Raw genomic sequence first — 20,107 nt, 5'->3', positions numbered from 1 at the left:
GATGTCAGCACACTGCAAAGTTGGAGTGATGTTATCAATTTGGGACTGGAGGGAAATACCTGTGCTGCCACCACCGGCTAAGAAGAGGAGGACCACGGATAGACTGCCTTCTTGCAGCCCTTTTGCTACAGCACTAGGACATGTAGTCATTTCAGGAGCCAAAGAACTGTTTTTGGCATTAGCCAGAGGAAGTCTTTGCTTATATTGTGCTATTACTCAGAATTCCACATCGGCTTATTATTTTACAGATTTCATATTCGTCCAATGAGAGTTCTTCATTCATGAAGCTCCAATTTTAAAAGGAAACTTAAAAAAGGTGTGGCCAGTACGGGGATCGAACCCGCGACCTTGGCGTTATTAGCACCACGCTCTAACCAACTGAGCTAACCGGCCATTAATACTCAAAATCACAGCAACAGCTACCAGCAGCCACTGTCAACAGAACAATGTTCTTAGTACATTCCCATTCAGCCCTTAGCGCCTGCTGTCAGCACATCGGAAGGCAACTTGCAGCCCAGGAGACGCGCCTGACAAGATGGAGCAGGTGACATCTAGACCATTCTTTGGCATGCACTGGATAAGAGCATTTGCACAAGATGTCGTCTTTGGGCCAGTTACAACCACTTTTGGGAAGGCTTACTGCTGCCACGGACTGCTGCCATTATAGACTCCACGCTCGAGGCTACATTATGAGGGGCAGCTGTCCTGGCCAAGCCTCAATGCCTAATGACTATAGAGTTGCTCCATATATAATACGAGTGCAATTTAGGTATTTTGCACCACAAAGTTATTTGCCACTTGACTTACTTATGGCAACCTATTCTAAAGTCACTTCCAAGGTGACTCTAAGCAGTGCTTTAAGTGGGATTAGAAATTGAGGGTGGCTCTCGTTAGGGGGTTTGGCCTAGGCATGGGTGTGCTTAGTCCATGCCCCCATCAAGAGCCCCCCGTCGCCTAAGAGGTGGGGGCCGCTAAAAGAAGCAGAGCTGGGGAGCACTGGCATTATTACATTTAATGCGCACAGCCCCTCCCCGGCTAAGCGGAGCAAAGGTGTGACACCAGTATGCCACAGCTCACACCCAGCAGGCAGCCTTTTCATTCAAGGAGCCACATGCTGCAATGCTTTACCACAGGCTCCTTGAATGAAAGTGATGCCTGCTGCTGATGGCTCTGTACTCTGAAACAGGAGGAGGTCTGAACTGCCCAGCTCGCCTTTTGTTTCCGAGTAGATAGCCATTAGCCAGCGTGAGTAGCGCAGGGGCTTCATGCTGGGTGATGGCTATTTACTCAGAAACAAAAGGAGGCCTGGCAGTCCAGCCCTCCTCCTGTTTCAGAGTACAGAGCCACCAGGCAGCCCGCACTGGAAGGCTGCACCTGCTGCTTGCAGGTGACAGCACTTCGGTTTAGAAAAAAAGAAAAGGCAATTGCTTTTTTTCTAAACCATAGTGCTGACACCTGCAGGCAGCTTGTGTAACCGTGCAGCCGCTGCACGGGCGGCCTCAGGTGTCAGCATGGCTGGAGCTAGTCGGGGGTGAGCCCCCGGCAGGGCCCCGGCTCAGGAGCCTTTTCTGGAGACTGCCGGGGCTCGGCCCATGCTAGCCCCAGCCCACTTAAAGCTCTGCCTCTAAGTATCAAAGACTGATGATGCTCCTTGAAATGTCTTTTTTCCGGGAAGTCACTTCTGTCCGTGCAATCCATATACAAAGTAAAATGTTTGCATGTATTTTGCCCCAGAACGCCAGGACAGAGCTCTTATAGATGAGTTTCCTGCATCTGTAATGTTCCTGCAGTTTTATTTTTTTCGTTATGTGTCAAAATACCATCAGTTACTAATGTTACCAAAAAAGTAGATTGGGGCAGAGTGGGTGGTGTGGGGGCTCGAATGAGACCGAATGCAATTGCACCCACTGCATTTAGGGGGAGGAGTAGCAGGACTTTGTTCATGGCTCACCCCCAACCCCACTCTTGAAATGCTGGCTACTCCGTGCTTCTCGGACTGTTATCCGCAATAAGCAAGTGCCCCCCCCATCCCAACTTTCATCTTAAAATGGGGCCTCACGGGAGGTGACACATTCTCAGCCCGCCCTGCTGGTAGGAAGGAGGTGTGAGGAGTTAAGCAGCAGCCAGGCCCCCTGCTGCCTTAATACTTCTCAGGGGTTTCAGGTGCCACCAGTGTTTAGGAAGTCATAGATAGCTGTGGAGCTGGAGAGATAAATAAGTCTTGCAATGGTGAGGTGCACAGCAGTCTCTATGGTGCACTGTGTGGCAGGACATTCAAATGTTAGCCCAAAACGGGCTTTTCAATCAGGCCCATAGCCCAAAGTGCTTTGTGTACTGTTTGAAGCTGAACATTACTTGTACCATACTGAGAAAGAGACGCTTCAGAGAAATGGAGGCGCCTATCCTAACTTACAGCCTTGCTGTGTGCAGACAGCGCTCCTCCCCAGGGCTTTAATAAAAGATGAAGTCTTCGTCTGGATCCAGGCCTGCGCGATTAGCCTACATATATGGCTTTTGCGCAGCAGGGCACACATCGTCTCTGTGGCGCAATCGGTTAGCGCGTTCGGCTGTTAACCGAAAGGTTGGTGGTTCAAGCCCACCCAGGGACGCAGTTTATTTTGGATTTTGGCAAACGTGAGCCAACTCCCGTTCAAAAAAAAAAAAACAACCAACGTGCAGGGTGCACTGCTTAATTCTGAAACCATATGTAAGGTGCTTCCTGTGCTGACATTTCCCTCAAGTCACACATCCATGGCCAGTCTGATTGTCTTTCAATACACGCTTACATGGCCCTATAGTTCTTGTATTCTGATGTGGGAATCTGGCATAGGCGTTTGTCTTTCAAAACCCACTTTCATGGCCCTATATTTCTGGTATTCTGATGTGGGAATCTGGCATAGGCGTTTGTCTTTCAATACCCAGTTTCATGGCCCCATAGTTCTGGTATTCTGATGTGGGAATCTGGCATAGGCGTTGTCTTTCAATATCCACTTTCATGGCCCTATATTTCTGGTAGTCTGTTGTGGGAATCTGGCATAGGCGTTTGTCTTTCAATACCCAGTTTCATGGCCCAATAGTTCTTGTTTTCCGATGTGGGAATCTGGCATAGGCGTTTGTATTTCAATACCCTTTTTCATGGGCCGATAGTTTTGGTATTCTGATGTGGGAATTTGGCATAGGTGTTTGCCTTTCGATACCCGGTTTCATGGCCCTATAGTTAGTATTTTGATGTGGGAATCTGGCATAGGGGTTGATTTTCAATACCCAGTTTCATGGCCCTACAGTTCTTGTATTCTGATGTGGGAATCTGGCATAGGCGTTTGCCTTTCAATACCCGGTTTCATGGCCCTATAGTTCTTGTATTCTGATGTGGGAATCTGGCATAGGCGTTTTTCTTTCAATACCCGATTTCATGGCCCTATAGTTCTAGTATTCTGATGTGGGAATCTGGCAGAGGCGTTGCAGCACTAGTTTGGGAAGGACACATTTTGCTATTCCATTGCCCACCCTATATAGCAGCGCTGACAACAGAGGAGTCTCCCTTAACTTTTTTGGGGGTGTCCGGGAGGTCAGGAAGGGTCCCCATTATTATGAGGGATTAATGTTGAGCGCACCACATTGATGATGGCGGATGGCAGCGAACTGGTCACAATATGTGAACCCATTTGTATCGAGTGCAGTTAGTTATGATGTTTCTTTTAATGTTACAGCTCTTTAGAATGTATACATAATCACCACGCACGTAGAGGGATAAACTGCAAATGCAACATGAAAACAATCTACACAACGGGGTGCTTTGTAAAAAGGTAGTTGGGACTCTCTTGCAAAATGCATGTTGAGATTTAAACTGACTTTCTCAGGTTTGCAGATGTCAGACAAATGAGTAAATCATTCATTTTCATCTCCTTGGTTCGCTGCTGCACATGAATTTTAAGTAGCAGGGACAGTCTTGACGGAAAGAAATATTAGTCACCTAGTAAGAAAGTCAGCTCAGAAGCAGGACACGGTTTATGATTTAAGAGTCCTGCAAGGGAACAGATGTTATCTCGCTCATTGGATTGGTGTCGCTAGAGGGCGTTGGTTTTTTGTTCGGTGGTAATAAAAGTTAGGCCTGAGGCCAGGGTATCTGACAGTTAATTGTCTTTAAAGGTCATCAGTGGCTATATGTTCTGAAGTTGTGGTCGTATAAATTAGTAGGTCTTCAGAAGCGCCAGGAGTATGGGGTATGGGTTAGTTGAGATCCTGTTTATTCAGGCCTTCCTCTATTTGCTCAAATTTGTTGTGCGGACCATGTGCAACCACAATGAAAGTTAAAGGCTTTAGGCCAGTTATTGCTAGCAATTAATTATGTTTTCAAGACCAATGTTTAACCATGTACTGACGCCATGGACTCCTACGGACCAATCCTAAGAAGGTGTGCTCTGATTATGACATGAAGATGACTATCAAGATAAAACTGACCAAGGATAAGTGGAGAATTGGGAGAAGATGGGATTCCTTTTAAAAGATTTTGGTCCAATCATATTTTGGGGGTGGATTGTTATAGAACATCTGGGATTATTGTAATTGTTGCAAAAAGGATGTAAGATGCCAACTGATGTTGTATTGTTCAAACCTGGGTTAGTTTGGTCCTGCAACACCATCTAACCACTCCCTGAAACTGTGTACAATAAACTTGCTTTATGCACAACCGTGTGCTCACTTCTTAAGTGGTGGGACTGTTTCGGTTAATGTGATTAAAGGCCCATACGCACAGGGGGCTAGAGTATGGTTTTATAAAGCTAATCTTGAGCCTAGCAACACCTCCAAGTGGGTACATAAGTGTTCATAAAATACCCCGGTACAATAACCCCTGCACCTGCAAGTTCCTGCGTGCCCACTATAAATTATGCCTTTGATTTGTGTACTCTGGCCTCCGTAGTGCTGGAAATACATATGCTGTCTCTCTGCTCCCAAGTGACCTGAGGAGAAAATTGAGGAACTAAAGTGATGCATAGGGATCACTGTTGATAAGTTACCTGTGCTGGGAATGAAAACAGGCACCAGTGGTCAAAGTGTATGAAAACAAGTAGTGGAACTATATTCCCTGCTGGCCTGCCCCGCTCCCCACAAACCACATGGCCACGTCCCCTTCCACACACAACACAAACCCCCAAACACATGCGCCTGCTGTTTAAGGGAACATTTAGTGCAGTGCAAGTTTCAACTGCTTCCTACACTTTTATTTTAAACCAAAACCATTCCGGAACGGGTTCTTTTTAAAATAAAACTATAGACACAGTAGAACCTGATTAAGAAAAGTAGAAGAGCACCGCTCCCGCTCCGTTAGACCACAGCACCTTCATGAGGTGGAGTCCAGGCACAGAATGCAATAATGTGTCAGTATCTCACCAGGAACTGGATGTATTGCCTGCAGGTTACATATAGATTGCTGTGGTAGGTGCATTAAACCACTAGGCGAGCTTATCAGGTTTCAAACCTTGGACTTGCAAGACACACATGCACACAAACACATGCTGCAAAAAACTGGACTTCCTCTGAGGCATCAGGTTGAATGTTGGTGCATTTCGCTTCCTTCATCTAGTATTACTTCCATTGGCCAATGGCAACCATTTTCCACCCCAATGTTGAGGATATTTAGTTTCACAAAGAGAGACTAATCATTGGGAGTGCGAGGCATGTAAAATCGGGCCCAGCATTAAGTCTTTGTCTTCACCCTGGGGCGTATATTGATATGGGCAGAGATGTCTCCTGCCACTTTACCCGGGGACGTCAGTTGGGGGTCGCAACCTCTGAGGTCTCCCTTGCGACATCTCTGTTCTCCCTTGCAACCTCTTGAAAAAAAGTTCTCTTTTTTGTTTTTTTGGGGGGGTTTTGTAATGCAAGCTCGTAGGCTGCGTCCAGCACCATGTAGCTCTTTAAATCTGGAGTGGCTGGCTTTCTTGTTCAGGGCCGTTAAAAAAAATAAGAAAAATAAGAAAAATAAGAACAGGAGTGCCAAAAGTCTAACACTTTCAGCACTGACCCTAAATAAGAAAGAATAGGAATACCAAATAATGTGTCTTTCTGGAATGCTATACAATCATTGCTAGACTTATTAAAGGTTTATTTCAGGCACACTTCAGGGGGTGAGTCACTGATTTAGTCTGTTCTTAAACGCCTCAACTCAACCTTTCATCTTTCTGAGGTCGATAAAAGAGTACCAACACATGTTGGGTGATATTGGGTGTATATTTTTACTATATAAAGAGCTTAAGCGTAAGTGCTACATAATAACACATCATTATCATTTGGTCATGGACTTCTGCTTGCATTCACAGTAATTTGGTAATATGGGCCTATACACTCTGATCTTAACAATACATATGGCGATCGATTCTTGTATGAAATGTACATCACATTATGTACATCACACTATAGTGATATTGTAACCATATTTTTTGTGGTGTACAATGCTATGTGATGCCACTTCCTGTTTCATCAACGGGTGAATGGTTGTGTTCCATCGCTTCCTGCGATATCACTTCAGGGTGGGGTCAAATGAAATCACTTCCTGTGATGTCATCAGGGGGTCAACGGTCGTGTGATGTCACTTCCGCTACCCCTGGCATTTTGGTGAAATGACGTCCCTTTGGGGTTGCTGCCTGTTAATGATTGTTTAAACACTCACTCTCTGCTCTCAAAGCTGTGAGATTTGTTGTGCTCTTGCTTACTCCCCATTCCAAGCCGCTTCTACCCCGCCGTACTGAGCATCGTTGCGCAGTCATGCCTCCTGCCTGCAGCATTTTCAGTTGAGTGGGTGACAGCCCTGTTATCCTTTGCCAGATACCTGCTCCATTTACAGGAATTCTAATCAATTGCCTTTGCACTCACACATTTGCCGGGCATAGTTATCATTTGCACAGGCAATCAATCAGTTGCCATTCTTTGGCAATGACTGCCCAGGTCCCATAGCATTTGCCAGGATCAGAAGCTGGGCACGGCTAAGTGGGGCAGGGATGCTGCTGATAGGATATCCCAGTAGGTCCTTGACCTATTCCAAACATTGAGACCTTGTAGAGGAAACCAAGAGGAAAGATTGGTACACAGCGATTTGTTTGATGGGGGGCCTGCAAAAAAGGGGGGATGCCCAGGGGGTGTCCAAAGTTTAAGTTACCCATGGCGGGCCAGAGGGGTGCTGTGCTGCGATGTTGGGCCCATCTCCTCCCCGCAGGGTGATCCGACTCCCACAATTCAGAAGCCAGAAGACTCCTGAGATGTCAGCACACTGCAAAGTTGGAGTGATGTTATCAATTTGGGACTGGAGGGAAATACCTGTGCTGCCACCACCGGCTAAGAAGAGGAGGACCACGGATAGACTGCCTTCTTGCAGCCCTTTTGCTACAGCACTAGGACATGTAGTCATTTCAGGAGCCAAAGAACTGTTTTTGGCATTAGCCAGAGGAAGTCTTTGCTTATATTGTGCTATTACTCAGAATTCCACATCGGCTTATTATTTTACAGATTTCATATTCGTCCAATGAGAGTTCTTCATTCATGAAGCTCCAATTTTAAAAGGAAACTTAAAAAAGGTGTGGCCAGTACCCGTGACCTTGGCGTTATTAGCACCACGATCTAACCAACTGAGCTAACCGGCCATTAATACTCAAGATCACAGCAACAGCTACTAGCAGCCACTGTCAACAGAACAATGTTCTTAGTACATTCCCATTCAGCCCTTAGCGCCTGCTGTCAGCACATCGGAAGGCAACTTGCAGCCCAGGAGACGCGCCTGACAAGATGGAGCAGGTGACATCTAGACCATTCTTTGGCATGCACTGGATAAGAGCATTTGCACAAGATGTCGTCTTTGGGCCAGTTACAACCACTTTTGGGAAGGCTTACTGCTGCCACGGACTGCTGCCATTATAGACTCCACGCTCGAGGCTACATTATGAGGGGCAGCTGTCCTGGCCAAGCCTCAATGCCTAATGACTATAGAGTTGCTCCATATATAATACGAGTGCAATTTAGGTATTTTGCACCACAAAGTTATTTGCCACTTGACTTACTTATGGCAACCTATTCTAAAGTCACTTCCAAGGTGACTCTAAGCAGTGCTTTAAGTGGGATTAGAAATTGAGGGTGGCTCTCGTTAGGGGGTTTGGCCTAGGCATGGGTGTGCTTAGTCCATGCCCCCATCAAGAGCCCCCGTCGCCTAAGAGGTGGGGGCCGCTAAAAGAAGCAGAGCTGGGGAGCACTGGCATTATTACATTTAATGCGCACAGCCCCTCCCCGGCTAAGCGGAGCAAAGGTGTGACACCAGTATGCCACAGCTCACACCCAGCAGGCAGCCTTTTCATTCAAGGAGCCACATGCTGCAATGCTTTACCACAGGCTCCTTGAATGAAAGTGATGCCTGCTGCTGATGGCTCTGTACTCTGAAACAGGAGGAGGTCTGAACTGCCCAGCTCGCCTTTTGTTTCCGAGTAGATAGCCATTAGCCAGCGTGAGTAGCGCAGGGGCTTCATGCTGGGTGATGGCTATTTACTCAGAAACAAAAGGAGGCCTGGCAGTCCAGCCCTCCTCCTGTTTCAGAGTACAGAGCCACCAGGCAGCCCGCACTGGAAGGCTGCACCTGCTGCTTGCAGGTGACAGCACTTCGGTTTAGAAAAAAAGAAAAGGCAATTGCTTTTTTTCTAAACCATAGTGCTGACACCTGCAGGCAGCTTGTGTAACCGTGCAGCCGCTGCACGGGCGGCCTCAGGTGTCAGCATGGCTGGAGCTAGTCGGGGGTGAGCCCCCGGCAGGGCCCCGGCTCAGGAGCCTTTTCTGGAGACTGCCGGGGCTCGGCCCATGCTAGCCCCAGCCCACTTAAAGCTCTGCCTCTAAGTATCAAAGACTGATGATGCTCCTTGAAATGTCTTTTTTCCGGGAAGTCACTTCTGTCCGTGCAATCCATATACAAAGTAGAATGTTTGCATGTATTTTGCCCCAGAACGCCCGGACAGAGCTCTTATAGATGAGTTTCCTGCATATGTAATGTTCCTGCAGTTTTATTTTTTTTCGTTATGTGTCAAAATACCATCAGTTACTAATGTTACCAAAAAAGTAGATTGGGGCAGGGTGGGTGGTGTGGGGGCTCGAATGAGACCGTATGCAATTGCACCCACTGCATTTAGGGGGAGGAGTAGCAGGACTTTGTTCATGGCTCACCCCCAACCCCACTCTTGAAATGCTGGCTACTCCGTGCTTCTCGGACTGTTATCCGCAATAAGCAAGTGCCCCCCCCCCATCCCAACTTTCATCTTAAAATGGGGCCTCACGGGAGGTGACACATTCTCAGCCCGCCCTGCTGGTAGGAAGGAGGTGTGAGGAGTTAAGCAGCAGCCAGGCCCCCTGCTGCCTTAACACTTCTCAGGGGTTTCAGGTGCCACCAGTGTTTAGGAAGTCATAGATAGCTGTGGAGCTGGAGAGATAAATAAGTCTTGCAATGGTGAGGTGCTCAGCAGTCTCTATGGTGCACTGTGTGGCAGGACATTCAAATGTTAGCCCAAAACGGGCTTTTCAATCAGGCCCATAGCCCAAAGTGCTTTGTGTACTGTTTGAAGCTGAACATTACTTGTACCATACTGAGAAAGAGACGCTTCAGAGAAATGGAGGCGCCTATCCTAACTTACAGCCTTGCTGTGTGCAGACAGCGCTCCTCCCCAGGGCTTTAATAAAAGATGAAGTCTTCACCTGGATCCAGGCCTGCGCGATTAGCCTACATATATGGCTTTTGCGCAGCAGGGCACACATCGTCTCTGTGGCGCAATCGGTTAGCGCGTTCGGCTGTTAACCGAAAGGTTGGTGGTTCAAGCCCACCCAGGGACGCAGTTTATTTTGGATTTTGGCAAACGTGAGCCAACTCCCGTTCAAAAAAAAAAAAACAACCAACGTGCAGGGTGCACTGCTTAATTCTGAAACCATATGTAAGGTGCTTCCTGTGCTGACATTTCCCTCAAGTCACACATCCATGGCCAGTCTGATTGTCTTTCAATACACGCTTACATGGCCCTATAGTTCTTGTATTCTGATGTGGGAATCTGGCATAGGCGTTTGTCTTTCAAAACCCACTTTCATGGCCCTATATTTCTGGTATTCTGATGTGGGAATCTGGCATAGGCGTTTGTCTTTCAATACCCAGTTTCATGGCCCCATAGTTCTGGTATTCTGATGTGGGAATCTGGCATAGGCGTTGTCTTTCAATATCCACTTTCATGGCCCTATATTTCTGGTAGTCTGTTGTGGGAATCTGGCATAGGCGTTTGTCTTTCAATACCCAGTTTCATGGCCCAATAGTTCTTGTTTTCCGATGTGGGAATCTGGCATAGGCGTTTGTATTTCAATACCCTTTTCCATGGGCCGATAGTTTTGGTATTCTGATGTGGGAATTTGGCATAGGTGTTTGCCTTTCGATACCCGGTTTCATGGCCCTATAGTTAGTATTTTGATGTGGGAATCTGGCATAGGGGTTGATTTTCAATACCCAGTTTCATGGCCCTACAGTTCTTGTATTCTGATGTGGGAATCTGGCATAGGCGTTTGCCTTTCAATACCCGGTTTCATGGCCCTATAGTTCTTGTATTCTGATGTGGGAATCTGGCATAGGCGTTTTTCTTTCAATACCCGATTTCATGGCCCTATAGTTCTAGTATTCTGATGTGGGAATCTGGCAGAGGCGTTGCAGCACTAGTTTGGGAAGGACACATTTTGCTATTCCATTGCCCACCCTATATAGCAGCGCTGACAACAGAGGAGTCTCCCTTAACTTTTTTGGGGGTGTCCGGGAGGTCAGGAAGGGTCCCCATTATTATGAGGGATTAATGTTGAGCGCACCACATTGATGATGGCGGATGGCAGCGAACTGGTCACAATATGTGAACCCATTTGTATCGAGTGCAGTTAGTTATGATGTTTCTTTTAATGTTACAGCTCTTTAGAATGTATACATAATCACCACGCACGTAGAGGGATAAACTGCAAATGCAACATGAAAACAATCTACACAACGGGGTGCTTTGTAAAAAGGTAGTTGGGACTCTCTTGCAAAATGCATGTTGAGATTTAAACTGACTTTCTCAGGTTTGCAGATGTCAGACAAATGAGTAAATCATTCATTTTCATCTCCTTGGTTCGCTGCTGCACATGAATTTTAAGTAGCAGGGACAGTCTTGACGGAAAGAAATATTAGTCACCTAGTAAGAAAGTCAGCTCAGAAGCAGGACACGGTTTATGATTTAAGAGTCCTGCAAGGGAACAGATGTTATCTCGCTCATTGGATTGGTGTCGCTAGAGGGCGTTGGTTTTTTGTTCGGTGGTAATAAAAGTTAGGCCTGAGGCCAGGGTATCTGACAGTTAATTGTCTTTAAAGGTCATCAGTGGCTATATGTTCTGAAGTTGTGGTCGTATAAATTAGTAGGTCTTCAGAAGCGCCAGGAGTATGGGGTATGGGTTAGTTGAGATCCTGTTTATTCAGGCCTTCCTCTATTTGCTCAAATTTGTTGTGCGGACCATGTGCAACCACAATGAAAGTTAAAGGCTTTAGGCCAGTTATTGCTAGCAATTAATTATGTTTTCAAGACCAATGTTTAACCATGTACTGACGCCATGGACTCCTACGGACCAATCCTAAGAAGGTGTGCTCTGATTATGACATGAAGATGACTATCAAGATAAAACTGACCAAGGATAAGTGGAGAATTGGGAGAAGATGGGATTCCTTTTAAAAGATTTTGGTCCAATCATATTTTGGGGGTGGATTGTTATAGAACATCTGGGATTATTGTAATTGTTGCAAAAAGGATGTAAGATGCCAACTGATGTTGTATTGTTCAAACCTGGGTTAGTTTGGTCCTGCAACACCATCTAACCACTCCCTGAAACTGTGTACAATAAACTTGCTTTATGCACAACCGTGTGCTCACTTCTTAAGTGGTGGGACTGTTTCGGTTAATGTGATTAAAGGCCCATACGCACAGGGGGCTAGAGTATGGTTTTATAAAGCTAATCTTGAGCCTAGCAACACCTCCAAGTGGGTACATAAGTGTTCATAAAATACCCCGGTACAATAACCCCTGCACCTGCAAGTTCCTGCGTGCCCACTATAAATTATGCCTTTGATTTGTGTACTCTGGCCTCCGTAGTGCTGGAAATACATATGCTGTCTCTCTGCTCCCAAGTGACCTGAGGAGAAAATTGAGGAACTAAAGTGATGCATAGGGATCACTGTTGATAAGTTACCTGTGCTGGGAATGAAAACAGGCACCAGTGGTCAAAGTGTATGAAAACAAGTAGTGGAACTATATTCCCTGCTGGCCTGCCCCGCTCCCCACAAACCACATGGCCACGTCCCCTTCCACACACAACACAAACCCCCAAACACATGCGCCTGCTGTTTAAGGGAACATTTAGTGCAGTGCAAGTTTCAACTGCTTCCTACACTTTTATTTTAAACCAAAACCATTCCGGAACGGGTTCTTTTTAAAATAAAACTATAGACACAGTAGAACCTGATTAAGAAAAGTAGAAGAGCACCGCTCCCGCTCCGTTAGACCACAGCACCTTCATGAGGTGGAGTCCAGGCACAGAATGCAATAATGTGTCAGTATCTCACCAGGAACTGGATGTATTGCCTGCAGGTTACATATAGATTGCTGTGGTAGGTGCATTAAACCACTAGGCGAGCTTATCAGGTTTCAAACCTTGGACTTGCAAGACACACATGCACACAAACACATGCTGCAAAAAACTGGACTTCCTCTGAGGCATCAGGTTGAATGTTGGTGCATTTCGCTTCCTTCATCTAGTATTACTTCCATTGGCCAATGGCAACCATTTTCCACCCCAATGTTGAGGATATTTAGTTTCACAAAGAGAGACTAATCATTGGGAGTGCGAGGCATGTAAAATCGGGCCCAGCATTAAGTCTTTGTCTTCACCCTGGGGCGTATATTGATATGGGCAGAGATGTCTCCTGCCACTTTACCCGGGGACGTCAGTTGGGGGTCGCAACCTCTGAGGTCTCCCTTGCGACATCTCTGTTCTCCCTTGCAACCTCTTGAAAAAAAGTTCTCTTTTTTGTTTTTTTGGGGGGGTTTTGTAATGCAAGCTCCTAGGCTGCGGCCAGCACCATGTAGCTCTTTAAATCTGGAGTGGCTGGCTTTCTTGTTCAGGGCCGTTAAAAAAAATAAGAAAAATAAGAACAGGAGTGCCAAAAGTCTAACACTTTCAGCACTGACCCTAAATAAGAAAGAATAGGAATACCAAATAATGTGTCTTTCTGGAATGCTATACAATCATTGCTAGACTTATTAAAGGTTTATTTCAGGCACACTTCAGGGGGTGAGTCACTGATTTAGTCTGTTCTTAAACGCCTCAACTCAACCTTTCATCTTTCTGAGGTCGATAAAAGAGTACCAACACATGTTGGGTGATATTGGGTGTATATTTTTACTATATAAAGAGCTTAAGCGTAAGTGCTACATAATAACACATCATTATCATTTGGTCATGGACTTCTGCTTGCATTCACAGTAATTTGGTAATATGGGCCTATACACTCTGATCTTAACAATACATATGGCGATCGATTCTTGTATGAAATGTACATCACATTATGTACATCACACTATAGTGATATTGTAACCATATTTTTTGTGGTGTACAATGCTATGTGATGCCACTTCCTGTTTCATCAACGGGTGAATGGTTGTGTTCCATCGCTTCCTGCAATATCACTTCAGGGTGGGGTCAAATGAAATCACTTCCTGTGATGTCATCAGGGGGTCAACGGTCGTGTGATGTCACTTCCGCTACCCCTGGCATTTTGGTGAAATGACGTCCCTTTGGGGTTGCTGCCTGTTAATGATTGTTTAAACACTCACTCTCTGCTCTCAAAGCTGTGAGATTTGTTGTGCTCTTGCTTACTCCCCATTCCAAGCCGCTTCTACCCCGCCGTACTGAGCATCGTTGCGCAGTCATGCCTCCTGCCTGCAGCATTTTCAGTTGAGTGGGTGACAGCCCTGTTATCCTTTGCCAGATACCTGCTCCATTTACAGGAATTCTAATCAATTGCCTTTGCACTCACACATTTGCCGGGCATAGTTATCATTTGCACAGGCAATCAATCAGTTGCCATTCTTTGGCAATGACTGCCCAGGTCCCATAGCATTTGCCAGGATCAGAAGCTGGGCACGGCTAAGTGGGGCAGGGATGCTGCTGATAGGATATCCCAGTAGGTCCTTGACCTATTCCAAACATTGAGACCTTGTAGAGGAAACCAAGAGGAAAGATTGGTACACAGCGATTTGTTTGATGGGGGGCCTGCAAAAAAGGGGGGATGCCCAGGGGGTGTCCAAAGTTTAAGTTACCCATGGCGGGCCAGAGGGGTGCTGTGCTGCGATGTTGGGCCCATCTCCTCCCCGCAGGGTGATCCGACTCCCACAATTCAGAAGCCAGAAGACTCCTGAGATGTCAGCACACTGCAAAGTTGGAGTGATGTTATCAATTTGGGACTGGAGGGAAATACCTGTGCTGCCACCACCGGCTAAGAAGAGGAGGACCACGGATAGACTGCCTTCTTGCAGCCCTTTTGCTACAGCACTAGGACATGTAGTCATTTCAGGAGCCAAAGAACTGTTTTTGGCATTAGCCAGAGGAAGTCTTTGCTTATATTGTGCTATTACTCAGAATTCCACATCGGCTTATTATTTTACAGATTTCATATTCGTCCAATGAGAGTTCTTCATTCATGAAGCTCCAATTTTAAAAGGAAACTTAAAAAAGGTGTGGCCAGTACGGGGATCGAACCCGCGACCTTGGCGTTATTAGCACCACGCTCTAACCAACTGAGCAAACCGGCCATTAATACTCAAGATCACAGCAACAGCTACTAGCAGCCACTGTCAACAGAACAATGTTCTTAGTACATTCCCATTCAGCCCTTAGCGCCTGCTGTCAGCACATCGGAAGGCAACTTGCAGCCCAGGAGACGCGCCTGACAAGATGGAGCAGGTGACATCTAGACCATTCTTTGGCATGCACTGGATAAGAGCATTTGCACAAGATGTCGTCTTTGGGCCAGTTACAACCACTTTTGGGAAGGCTTACTGCTGCCACGGACTGCTGCCATTATAGACTCCACGCTCGAGGCTACATTATGAGGGGCAGCTGTCCTGGCCAAGCCTCAATGCCTAATGACTATAGAGTTGCTCCATATATAATACGAGTGCAATTTAGGTATTTTGCACCACAAAGTTATTTGCCACTTGACTTACTTATGGCAACCTATTCTAAAGTCAGTTCCAAGGTGACTCTAAGCAGTGCTTTAAGTGGGATTAGAAATTGAGGGTGGCTCTCGTTAGGGGGTTTGGCCTAGGCATGGGTGTGCTTAGTCCATGCCCCCATCAAGAGCCCCCGTCGCCTAAGAGGTGGGGGCCGCTAAAAGAAGCAGAGCTGGGGAGCACTGGCATTATTACATTTAATGCGCACAGCCCCTCCCCGGCTAAGCGGAGCAAAGGTGTGACACCAGTATGCCACAGCTCACACCCAGCAGGCAGCCTTTTCATTCAAGGAGCCACATGCTGCAATGCTTTACCACAGGCTCCTTGAATGAAAGTGATGCCTGCTGCTGATGGCTCTGTACTCTGAAACAGGAGGAGGTCTGAACTGCCCAGCTCGCCTTTTGTTTCCGAGTAGATAGCCATTAGCCAGCGTGAGTAGCGCAGGGGCTTCATGCTGGGTGATGGCTATTTACTCAGAAACAAAAGGAGGCCTGGCAGTCCAGCCCTCCTCCTGTTTCAGAGTACAGAGCCACCAGGCAGCCCGCACTGGAAGGCTGCACCTGCTGCTTGCAGGTGACAGCACTTCGGTTTAGAAAAAAAGAAAAGGCAATTGCTTTTTTTCTAAACCATAGTGCTGACACCTGCAGGCAGCTTGTGTAACCGTGCAGCCGCTGCACGGGCGGCCTCAGGTGTCAGCATGGCTGGAGCTAGTCGGGGGTGAGCCCCCGGCAGGGCCCCGGCTCAGGAGCCTTTTCTGGAGACTGCCGGGGCTCGGCCCATGCTAGCCCCAGCCCACTTAAAGCTCTGCCTCTAAGTATCAAAGACTGATGATGCTCCTTGAAATGTCTTTTTTCCGGGAAGTCACTTCTGTCCGTGCAATCCATATACAAAGTAGAATGTTTGCATGTATTTTGCCCCAGAACGCCCGGACAGAGCTCTTATAGATGAGTTTCCTGCATCTGTAATGTTCCTGCAGTTTTATTTTTTTCGTTATGTTTCAAAATACCATCAGTTACTAATGTTACCAAAAACGTAGATTGGGGCAGGGTGGGTGGTGTGGGGGCTCGAATGAGACCGAATGCAATTGCACCCACTGCATTTAGGGGGAGGAGTAGCAGGACTTTGTTCATGGCTCACCCCCAACCCCACTCTTGAAATGCTGGCTACTCCGTGCTTCTCGGACTGTTATCCGCAATAAGCAAGTGCCCCCCCCCCATCCCAACTTTCATCTTAAAATGGGGCCTCACGGGAGGTGACACATTCTCAGCCCGCCCTGCTGGTAGGAAGGAGGTGTGAGGAGTTAAGCAGCAGCCAGGCCCCCTGCTGCCTTAACACTTCTCAGGGGTTTCAGGTGCCACCAGTGTTTAGGAAGTCATAGATAGCTGTGGAGCTGGAGAGATAAATAAGTCTTGCAATGGTGAGGTGCTCAGCAGTCTCTATGGTGCACTGTGTGGCAGGACATTCAAATGTTAGCCCAAAACGGGCTTTTCAATCAAGCCCATAGCCCAAAGTGCTTTGTGTACTGTTTGAAGCTGAACATTACTTGTACCATACTGAGAAAGAGACGCTTCAGAGAAATGGAGGCGCCTATCCTAACTTACAGCCTTGCTGTGTGCAGACAGCGCTCCTCCCCAGGGCTTTAATAAAAGATGAAGTCTTCGTCTGGATCCAGGCCTGCGCGATTAGCCTACATATATGGCTTTTGCGCAGCAGGGCACACATCGTCTCTGTGGCGCAATCGGTTAGCGCGTTCGGCTGTTAACCGAAAGGTTGGTGGTTCAAGCCCACCCAGGGACGCAGTTTATTTTGGATTTTGGCAAACGTGAGCCAACTCCCGTTCAAAAAAAAAAAAACAACCAACGTGCAGGGTGCACTGCTTAATTCTGAAACCATATGTAAGGTGCTTCCTGTGCTGACATTTCCCTCAAGTCACACATCCATGGCCAGTCTGATTGTCTTTCAATACACGCTTACATGGCCCTATAGTTCTTGTATTCTGATGTGGGAATCTGGCATAGGCGTTTGTCTTTCAAAACCCACTTTCATGGCCCTATATTTCTGGTATTCTGATGTGGGAATCTGGCATAGGCGTTTGTCTTTCAATACCCAGTTTCATGGCCCCATAGTTCTGGTATTCTGATGTGGGAATCTGGCATAGGCGTTGTCTTTCAATATCCACTTTCATGGCCCTATATTTCTGGTAGTCTGTTGTGGGAATCTGGCATAGGCGTTTGTCTTTCAATACCCAGTTTCATGGCCCAATAGTTCTTGTTTTCCGATGTGGGAATCTGGCATAGGCGTTTGTATTTCAATACCCTTTTTCATGGGCCGATAGTTTTGGTATTCTGATGTGGGAATTTGGCATAGGTGTTTGCCTTTCGATACCCGGTTTCATGGCCCTATAGTTAGTATTTTGATGTGGGAATCTGGCATAGGGGTTGATTTTCAATACCCAGTTTCATGGCCCTACAGTTCTTGTATTCTGATGTGGGAATCTGGCATAGGCGTTTGCCTTTCAATACCCGGTTTCATGGCCCTATAGTTCTTGTATTCTGATGTGGGAATCTGGCATAGGCGTTTTTCTTTCAATACCCGATTTCATGGCCCTATAGTTCTAGTATTCTGATGTGGGAATCTGGCAGAGGCGTTGCAGCACTAGTTTGGGAAGGACACATTTTGCTATTCCATTGCCCACCCTATATAGCAGCGCTGACAACAGAGGAGTCTCCCTTAACTTTTTTGGGGGTGTCCGGGAGGTCAGGAAGGGTCCCCATTATTATGAGGGATTAATGTTGTGCGCACCACATTGATGATGGCGGATGGCAGCGAACTGGTCACAATATGTGAACCCATTTGTATCGAGTGCAGTTAGTTATGATGTTTCTTTTAATGTTACAGCTCTTTAGAATGTATACATAATCACCACGCACGTAGAGGGATAAACTGCAAATGCAACATGAAAACAATCTACACAACGGGGTGCTTTGTAAAAAGGTAGTTGGGACTCTCTTGCAAAATGCATGTTGAGATTTAAACTGACTTTCTAAGGTTTGCAGATGTCAGACAAATGAGTAAATCATTCATTTTCATCTCCTTGGTTCGCTGCTGCACATGAATTTTAAGTAGCAGGGACAGTCTTGACGGAAAGAAATATTAGTCACCTAGTATGAAAGTCAGCTCAGAAGCAGGACACGGTTTATGATTTAAGAGTCCTGCAAGGGAACAGATGTTATCTCGCTCATTGGATTGGTGTCGCTAGAGGGCGTTGGTTTTTTGTTCGGTGGTAATAAAAGTTAGGCCTGAGGCCAGGGTATCTGACAGTTAATTGTCTTTAAAGGTCATCAGTGGCTATATGTTCTGAAGTTGTGGTCGTATAAATTAGTAGGTCTTCAGAAGCGCCAGGAGTATGGGGTATGGGTTAGTTGAGATCCTGTTTATTCAGGCCTTCCTCTATTTGCTCAAATTTGTTGTGCGGACCATGTGCAACCACAATGAAAGTTAAAGGCTTTAGGCCAGTTATTGCTAGCAATTAATTATGTTTTCAAGACCAATGTTTAACCATGTACTGACGCCATGGACTCCTACGGACCAATCCTAAGAAGGTGTGCTCTGATTATGACATGAAGATGACTATCAAGATAAAACTGACCAAGGATAAGTGGAGAATTGGGAGAAGATGGGATTCCTTTTAAAAGATTTTGGTCCAATCATATTTTGGGGGTGGATTGTTATAGAACATCTGGGATTATTGTAATTGTTGCAAAAAGGATGTAAGATGCCAACTGATGTTGTATTGTTCAAACCTGGGTTAGTTTGGTCCTGCAACACCATCTAACCACTCCCTGAAACTGTGTACAATAAACTTGCTTTATGCACAACCGTGTGCTCACTTCTTAAGTGGTGGGACTGTTTCGGTTAATGTGATTAAAGGCCCATACGCACAGGGGGCTAGAGTATGGTTTTATAAAGCTAATCTTGAGCCTAGCAACACCTCCAAGTGGGTACATAAGTGTTCATAAAATACCCCGGTAAAATAACCCCTGCACCTGCAAGTTCCTGCGTGCCCACTATAAATTATGCCTTTGATTTGTGTACTCTGGCCTCCGTAGTGCTGGAAATACATATGCTGTCTCTCTGCTCCCAAGTGACCTGAGGAGAAAATTGAGGAACTAAAGTGATGCATAGGGATCACTGTTGATAAGTTACCTGTGCTGGGAATGAAAACAGGCACCAGTGGTCAAAGTGTATGAAAACAAGTAGCGGAACTATATTCCCTGCTGGCCTGCCCCGCTCCCCACAAACCACATGGCCACGTCCCCTTCCACACACAACACAAACCCCCAAACACATGCGCCTGCTGTTTAAGGGAACATTTAGTGCAGTGCAAGTTTCAACTGCTTCCTACACTTTTATTTTAAACCAAAACCATTCCGGAACGGGTTCTTTTTAAAATAAAACTATAGACACAGTAGAACCTGATTAAGAAAAGTAGAAGAGCACCGCTCCCGCTCCGTTAGACCACAGCACCTTCATGAGGTGGAGTCCAGGCACAGAATGCAATAATGTGTCAGTATCTCACCAGGAACTGGATGTATTGCCTGCAGGTTACATATAGATTGCTGTGGTAGGTGCATTAAACCACTAGGCGAGCTTATCAGGTTTCAAACCTTGGACTTGCAAGACACACATGCACACAAACACATGCTGCAAAAAACTGGACTTCCTCTGAGGCATCAGGTTGAATGTTGGTGCATTTCGCTTCCTTCATCTAGTATTACTTCCATTGGCCAATGGCAACCATT

At 46.4% G+C, this 20,107-nt stretch overlaps 5 non-coding genes across 5 annotated transcripts; 3 read left to right on the top strand and 2 right to left on the bottom strand.

Moving 5' to 3' along the window:
• Positions 1 to 319: 319 nt before the first annotated feature.
• Positions 320 to 393, bottom strand: TRNAI-AAU (transfer RNA isoleucine (anticodon AAU)). Its single transcript has one exon. It is a non-coding gene; the product is annotated as a tRNA-Ile (tRNA).
• Positions 394 to 2,535: 2,142 nt separating this feature from the next.
• TRNAN-GUU (transfer RNA asparagine (anticodon GUU)) lies at positions 2,536 to 2,609 on the top strand. Its single transcript has one exon. It is a non-coding gene; the product is annotated as a tRNA-Asn (tRNA).
• A 7,172-nt stretch (positions 2,610 to 9,781) lies between these two features.
• On the top strand, positions 9,782 to 9,855 carry TRNAN-GUU (transfer RNA asparagine (anticodon GUU)). Its single transcript has one exon. It is a non-coding gene; the product is annotated as a tRNA-Asn (tRNA).
• A 4,956-nt stretch (positions 9,856 to 14,811) lies between these two features.
• TRNAI-AAU (transfer RNA isoleucine (anticodon AAU)) lies at positions 14,812 to 14,885 on the bottom strand. The gene has a single exon. It is a non-coding gene; the product is annotated as a tRNA-Ile (tRNA).
• Positions 14,886 to 17,028: 2,143 nt separating this feature from the next.
• On the top strand, positions 17,029 to 17,102 carry TRNAN-GUU (transfer RNA asparagine (anticodon GUU)). The gene has a single exon. It is a non-coding gene; the product is annotated as a tRNA-Asn (tRNA).
• Positions 17,103 to 20,107: the final 3,005 nt, after the last annotated feature.

Source organism: Ambystoma mexicanum, chromosome 1p (genome assembly GCF_040938575.1).
Source record: "Ambystoma mexicanum isolate Mex_15411 chromosome 1p, UKY_AmexF1_1, whole genome shotgun sequence".
NCBI lineage: Eukaryota > Metazoa > Chordata > Amphibia > Caudata > Ambystomatidae > Ambystoma > Ambystoma mexicanum.
Note: the sequence above shows the minus strand (reverse complement) of the source record. Positions and strands in the feature narration are given on the sequence as shown.